The 8,086-nt window shown below is 31.9% G+C and overlaps 1 long non-coding RNA gene across 1 annotated transcript; it reads left to right on the plus strand.

The window, feature by feature from the left end:
* The first annotated feature begins 619 nt into the window (after positions 1 to 619).
* Positions 620 to 7,733, plus strand: LOC143078227 (uncharacterized). Its single transcript, XR_012979113.1, has 2 exons — positions 620 to 998; positions 6,378 to 7,733. It is a non-coding gene; the product is annotated as an uncharacterized LOC143078227 (long non-coding RNA).
* The last annotated feature ends 353 nt before the right edge of the window (positions 7,734 to 8,086 follow it).

Raw genomic sequence — 8,086 nt, forward strand, 5'->3', positions numbered from 1 at the left:
TAAAAATACATGTTTTATTATAATTATCACGTTCAGAAAATTAATGCAATATAGCAGTGTTTTTCTCGTTCTGAAACTTACCAAAAGACAACAAACAGCGGACAGGAAAAATTGTCCAATTTTGATAGTATAATGGATAATGTTTTGATGAAATGAAATATCACTATCCGTTTTGATTTTTATCAAATAATGCGACAATCCAATATAATTTGATCCCCAATTGTCTTAATCTCCGTTTTATAGATATCGATGTATCCGAATTATCTTCTTTATTCTCAATAAACCATATACATAGATATAAAGAAGACAATTATGTACGATAATGTTCCATGAATTCTTTTTCTTGACACTGTTTATCCTCTGTTTTTGTCTTTTAAAATCTTGCTATTTTTTTTTTCATTATCGAACATGTCAAAAAAGGAAAAATATAACGGACAGTGCACATCGATATTTATCAATTTTATTGTTATTTCTTACTGAACACATTATAAATCATATGGAATATAATTATACAAAATTACTATAACCAAATGTAATCTGGAGCAACACAATTATGCGCATTTCGAAAAGGGAACTAATATTTGTCATAAAATGTCGGAACCAAATCGGTAATTGACCATACGTTGAAGTGCTACAACCCTCTTCCACCATAAATAGATAAAACAAGAGGAGTAATAAAACGTCAGTGAAGGTCAATAACTTCCCATTACGAGATTAAATAAATAAAAAAGGATCTGCGTCGGAAAGATTACTACCCTATTGTTTTTTACCTCAAGTATTACCATTAATTGTACACGATTTGTGACGTGAACTGTGAAAGGATGCTGTCAATCATTAATTAGTTACAAGACTTCTGATTGGTTGACCGATTTAAAATCCAACAGTTACATACCTATATACAATGGCATTACCACATTTCGATATCAGCCTTCAGTATTTTGGGATTGATAATAATGGATATAAATTCACTGGATATACTAGTTGCCAACACAACCGAAGTAAGATTATTTTACCTTTTAATTTTTGTGTGTTTAATAGAAAGAATTGCACTGCACTGAAGTCGGTTTTTACAATGAATGAATATTTTATTACAGAAGCAAACATAACGCTATTGCAAAAATAGCATATTATATAACGACAATAATGACAATAAAACATGCAGAGAACAACACAATAAGGTCATAATAAGCACAGAACTACAACTGTTATGCAATGATAAATTGTACTCTTAACGCATGAAGGAAGTTACACAATTTTTTTAGTTACAGTCTTTGAGTCTTTCTGTTACAAAATTACAAGCTTTCTGTTATTAGGCTATGCGCAATAATATTTAGGTAAAAGCTGTAGCCTCAAGGATCAAAAGGCAGAACATACTAAAGCATAATGGTACTCAAAAAAGGCTAGGTTGTGCCTTACAATGATAATTTACAGTATTAAATAGATATACCGTATCCTACTAAATCACTTGTCAGCTAGTACGATATTCGTTTGCTTTAAGTTTACGATGTTTCAATTCTTCAAGTTGTCTTAAATACCAATATCATTAAAATCCGATGTTCTGATACGCTACCCTCTTCTCAGAACATCGGATTTTAATGAGATTGCTTAAATACAAGTAAAAGGTAGAGGAGGGTTAATTAAATAAAGCTGTATAACCTTGGAAAAAATAAAGAAATCTTTGAGTTATAGACATATCCAGAGACATATCTGTATCACAAAAAAAGACGGGTTCGATTTTCTTAGTACTTCTTTTTCAGTTAAAGATCAAATACTAAAGAACATCCATTCAAATCATGAATGTAGTACTTTTTTATCTTGTTGTTTGAGGAATATTGGTAGGACTGGGCAATGATACTAGTAGATAAACAGTATGTTTACTGTACCCTACCTACCTAAAGTATTTTTTTTATCAGTTTTGATTAAGCATCGTTAAAATTACAGTGTTTTTCAGCAGTAAACAGGCATACTTTTTTGTTTGGCCTTAGGCTTTATAGGAAATGTCACGACATATGTAACGGTTACATGGGAACACTTACAATAAGATGAGTGAAGTTAAAGAAATGTTTAACGTGCAGTGGCAAATATTGCATGCATGTTAAAGACGAGACCAAATTAACAATTAACACGTCTGGTAAGTCTTGTCAAAAAGGCGCTAAGAAAAGAAGGTCGGAAATAAAAATACTATTTGGAGCTGAGGGTGTATTTGACATGGACACACAGTTTGCCTTACTCTTATCTACACGTTTGTGGCGAAGCGTCAATCAGCTGGTGGGGGTGGGGAGACCGTATGACATTTGCACCGAAAAAAAAGATCTTGCATTTGCGCCAAAAAAAGAGAGAATTTTTCATTTTCGCCTATTTTATTTCACGTTATCCACTTCATTTATGGCTAGCTGTACCCTTTTGAAACAATAAGAAGACGAATAACGGTCCAGCATACTTTCATTTGGTTTACAATTAACAGTTCTATTCTCACCACCCTAACATATATGTATGTACGGGTGAAAATCCAGGCTGTCACTTATGTCAAAATGAGGACTCTTTAAATGTCCGCCTCTGATCGCAATCTAGAGAAAGAAAAGATTGACTTCGTTGTTAGCAGATACAACAAAAATAAAAAAAATACAAATCGCCACAAGAGACAAAAAGACACATAAATTACCAACTATAGGGCACCTTACAGCCTTCAACAATGAGCAAAGCTCATACCAAATATTACAAATACTCAGCAAGAACAGATTTATAATTCATTGTATTCCGTTCATACGGATATTAATGTTGTGCTTTTAAATGTTGTAAAACGTTTTTTTTTATTCTGTGATTTTATAAATTATTGTAAACCGAGTGCATTTATCTTTTAAATTTACTTATCCTGCTGGAAATCCTACTTCCATCTTCCCCTGGTGAGTAAAAAAGGGGACAACTAGATATATATACATCTCATAATTGACATTTCATAACATATATACATTTGGCTTTCTGAAGAGGTTTATAATGATAACAAAAATCACCTGTAAATTAAGTGAACACAATCGGCGCAAATGAAAGTAAAATCGGCGCAAACGAAAGACAATATCGGTACACGTGAAAGAACAATAGACGCAAAGGCAAAGACACGAGTGGGCGTCAGGTTTACATCAATGCATTTGTTTTAATACATTTCTGTAGATATACACAATATCTGCAACTGTGAGCATGGTCTTATATTATCGATCATTCACAGCGATAATGTGTCTTTCGTGATCACCAGCACTTTGTGGTGTGCTCATCACCTGAGAGTCGAAATTTGAATGAATTATAAACATAAGCAGTAAAATACAGTAGAAATTATATACAATCTATATAAACATGTTAGTGGCTTTGAACTAGTTGTCAGATAACTTCGAGTACTCTCAGATCTGTTCATTGTGTCTTTTAGTGTCGGGATGTATAAGTACCCGTCCACGTTCACTTGTATTTTTGTCCATCTTATGAGTTAAGCCTTTTCAACTGATTTTTATAGTTCGTTCTTATGTTGTACTGTTATACCACTGTCCCAGGATAGGGGAGGGTTTGGATCCCGCTAACATGTTTAACCCCGCCACATTATTTATGTATGTGCCTGTCCCAAGTCAGGAGCCTGTAATTCAGTGGTTGTCGTTTGTTAATGTGTTACATATTTGTTTTTCGTTCATTTTTTTACATAAATAAGGCCGTTAGTTTTCTCGTTTGAATTGTTTTACATTGTTTTATTGGGGCCTTTTATAGCTAACTATCCGGTATGGGTTTCGCTCATTGTTGAAGGCCGTACGGTGACCTATAGTTGTTAATGTCTGTTTCATTTTGGTCTTTTGTGGATAGTTGTCTCATTGGCAATCATACCACATCTTCTTTTTTATATTACATTATCAAAGAAATTATTATTGCTTTAACTGCGAGGAATATTTCTGGAGATTATTTCTTACTAACTTGGCTTGAACATAATGCATACTTAAATCTCAGTATATATACCCATATATATACATAACACATGCGTACCACATGAACAAGACTGCTGATATATAATTACTTATACTTTATATCTTAATTCAGCTCGTTAATAACGCTTGTCAATACACATGCACACGGAATTATTAGCCACCGCATTGTCAATGAATATTTTTCATTTAAATCCAATATTTATAATGACTTATAAAAAAGAAGATGTGTTATGATTGACAATGAGACAACTCTCCACAAGAGACAAATTGACATAGACATTAATTATAGCTCACCGTACGGCCTTCATCAATAAGCAAAGCCCATACCGCATAGTCAGCTATACAAGTTCTATTTTGTTCATTATAATTATGATAATTCATGGTTTCTAATTTAGAGGTTTTTTTTAGGGGTGGTTTTGTTAGCCCGTGGAATATTAAGTGATTCTATATCTCTAAATCAAACATTTATACAACATTCTCAACTTCGAAAATTAGGCGGTGCAGTTATAAAGCTGTTATATTGAAATTTTGTCTTGGCAATTCATAATTTTACTATAACAACTAATTTTAAAAGTTTATTGTTTCCATAGCAACAGGTTATTATACAAAACATTTGAAATTTAAGCATCTCTTTTAGTTGAAATAATTCGGTTTATTTAACATATTATATTATGCATTAACCTGTACGTTAAGTTTTGTAAAGCTGCTTCACTTGATAGAATGGAATTTGGGCAAGTTTTTAATTATTTAATTAGTTAAAATTTGCATAGAGTTACGTCCCTTAATTTAGGTCAGTTGTGAAATTCTAAATTTATTATCAAGTGAGACTTGCTATTTTATTGTGTAAATTCTGTAGCACAGAAAAGTCAGTACGACAAAGCCATACAAAAAAAATGTTATTAGGAAAATAAATGAAAAAACAAAAATCGATTTAGGTACATGGAAACGGCTCGAACTCCATGTCATTTATAATTATCGTTCTGAGTTTCGTGACCAATGACTATTCCATCACGGGCTTTCGGCGACGGAAATGGTTTAAAAAATGAAAAAAAAAAAAAAAAAAAACTTATTTATTATAATTCAAAGACTAAATAGATTTAAAAAGATGTGGTTTAATGAGTGCCAATGAGACATCTCTCTTTACAAGTCAAAATTTGTAGAAGTAAACCATTATCACAGAGCCTTCAAGTTGGTTCAGACCGAACAGAAAGCTATAAAAGGCCGCAAAATGACTATTGTAAAACCACTCAAACGAGAATAAAAAACGAGCACATTTGATTTTTCACGTTTGAACAATTAATTTGCATTGTATAATAGCAAACCATTTCCTTAATAAATCTAGGTTATACATAATATCTAACTTCGCATCGTCTGCGAATCCAAATCTTCGTATAAATTTTCTATTACATTCTGTATAAAATACATTCAGAACACAAAAATGCAAATCTGCGGTTATTGTAGCATAATCAGCGAAAATCTTCCTGTCGGAATATCAAAACCTTGACGGTTTATATTCAAAACAAAATTATAATGATAATCAAAAAATGAAATTATAACATTTAAAACAGATCTCAGTACTACTTGTCTTTTGTTTTCAGAGAGCGGAGTTATAAAAAATTAAGTGAACGGATAAAACATAACGTTATATGTGAAAACGAAAAATTATGTTTTTTGAGAACTCTGTTCACCCTCTCCTTTTGAACCTTTATATACTAAGAACGTCTGAACCAGTGATAACTCTACTACAGATTGTATCCATCATCGGATCAGTCTAGTTTAGGCGTACTTATAATATAAATATTCCGTGATTGCATCCTGCAAAAAATTGTAAGATCCAGATCTCTACGATATACATGTAAAATTCAGGTAATCTGTAAAATTCCATCGTCATGCCTTATATATCATGTTCTGTTGTACGATGCTAAATAAAAACTGACGAGGAAATTTTTTAAAGTATCGCCCGTCTAGCCTACCGAAAGCTTTATTAGTGTCGAGTGGAGTCTAGCTAGTCGGGTATCTCAGTAGTATGTGTTCGAATCCCGGCTATGAAAGGACATATTATATACCTAGCGTATGTGTGTATGGGGGTGGGTGTGGGTGGGTGTGAAAATCACCACTTTTAATGAACAATACCACCATATACCTGACATCAACGTTAAAGTTCGAATAGAATTATCACGAAAAGTCAATTATACCGTAAAAGCGGCTCATTTATACATTTTTTTTTGTACGTGGTCTGAAGTTATCTAATATTCAGCAATAACTCAATAATCAACTCCTTGATAGTAAAATGTACAGTAGAGTAATTGAAAGAATAAAACATTTCTCCAACTTGAAATTAACACAATCAAAATCACTTGTAAATCTATATAATTATATAAACTAATACATTTTCATTCATTTATATTTTTTCTATAGACAGACACTACAACAAATGGAATAATACTAGAACAAAGAGCTGTTATCACACCAACGATGAGATTGATACTTTCAGCAATTACAACCATACCTGTTCTCGTTAACATCTTTTATGTTGTCGTCTGCTTTACAACACTCAAAAAAAAATTTCACAATCTGTTGGTACTGATGTTATGTGTGGGTGACAGTATCCTTTCAACATCGCTGACAATGTATTCATTAACAAAGATGATTGACTTGGTGAAGACTAACATTATCTGGTGTATTGTCCAAACATTTGGTGTTTGTTATGGCTTAGTTTTCACATATACAATTGTATTTTGGATATGCTGTGAACGATATGTTGTTGTAAAGAATTACAACTTTGGAGCACAACTTTTCTTTGAAAGATTTAAATTGGTTATAATTGGTGGATCTATTGCGTTAGGGTTTTTATTCACCATTGAACTGGTTACACTGGTTCCTAAAGCACAAACAATCGAATCTTGTACCGTACCAAATTTATACGGAAACCATCTGAACTTTTTTATTCAGTTCATAGCTGGGGTATTAACTTCATTCATGGCAGGAATCCTTTTTCTAACCATTAGAACAAGTATGCTTATTTGGAAATATTTTTTCAAACCAACAAGAACCACTATAAATCAAAACGGCCAAGAAAGTCTTGAAATGACGATAACGGAAGATGATACACCTTGTGAGTGTAAAAACTGCAGAATTCAAAACAATTACGTTTCCACTTCGGAAAACAAAGAGTGGACCACTGTAGAATTGATGAGTAACGAAATGTCCGAAGAGATAACTAAATCGTTTGAAATGTCGAATCGAATCAGCGAGATTGTAAAACAGTTGAGAAAAGATCGTGAAGTAGAAAACGGTCAAACATTAATCCCACCAACAAGTATAGTACAAAAAACTTTGCGAAAGATAAAGCCAAGTACATGGGAGAAAAGAGCATTTATAACAACGATTATTATAGCAGTAACAACGATATTTCTGACAGGTCCATTCATATTTTCATTTTGGCTAGATTTTTTCTATGGAACGAGATTTACATCTCAGAAAACGAGACTACTTTTATTTGTACCCCTAGTGTTGAACAGTATAATAAATCCTTTCATCTATGCTTGGCGTATTCCAGAAATTAAACAAAGAATTAAAAGAATCTTTACATGTTGTAAACGATAATAATAAATGTTATTTGTTTTGCAATGAACAATGATGTTACACTATTTATTAAGTTCTGGATTTGTTAATATGTTTTGGGATGGTATTTCTCGTTATATATTTTAATTTCCTACAGTTGCTGTAGTTTTCATTATTCTATACATGTATAAAATTATGTTTTATTTTCTATTATTCGTTTTATTTTGTATTATTGCACCCCATTCTCTATTATCTATTTATTTGCCGGTTTTTATCTTCTTCTTTATTTGTGTATTTTATTCTCCATTCTGTAAGTCGTATCCAGAAACCAGAATGTGGTATTTTTTTTTATGCAAAATTTCAGTATTTACTCCGTTTTTTTTTTTTTAGGATATTTTCAATATTTTCCTAAATGCTTGTTTATTTAAATCTAACATTTGACCTCCATGACTTTTAAACTGTTAATAATTAGCCAACTCGTTTGAAAAAATCTTGAATTGCTTACACATGTATCAGGCTTTTATTAAATAATAGAGTATTTAAACAATAAATAAAGTTTGTTA

This window comes from Mytilus galloprovincialis, chromosome 6 (genome assembly GCF_965363235.1).
Source record: "Mytilus galloprovincialis chromosome 6, xbMytGall1.hap1.1, whole genome shotgun sequence".
Classification (NCBI taxonomy): domain Eukaryota; kingdom Metazoa; phylum Mollusca; class Bivalvia; order Mytilida; family Mytilidae; genus Mytilus; species Mytilus galloprovincialis.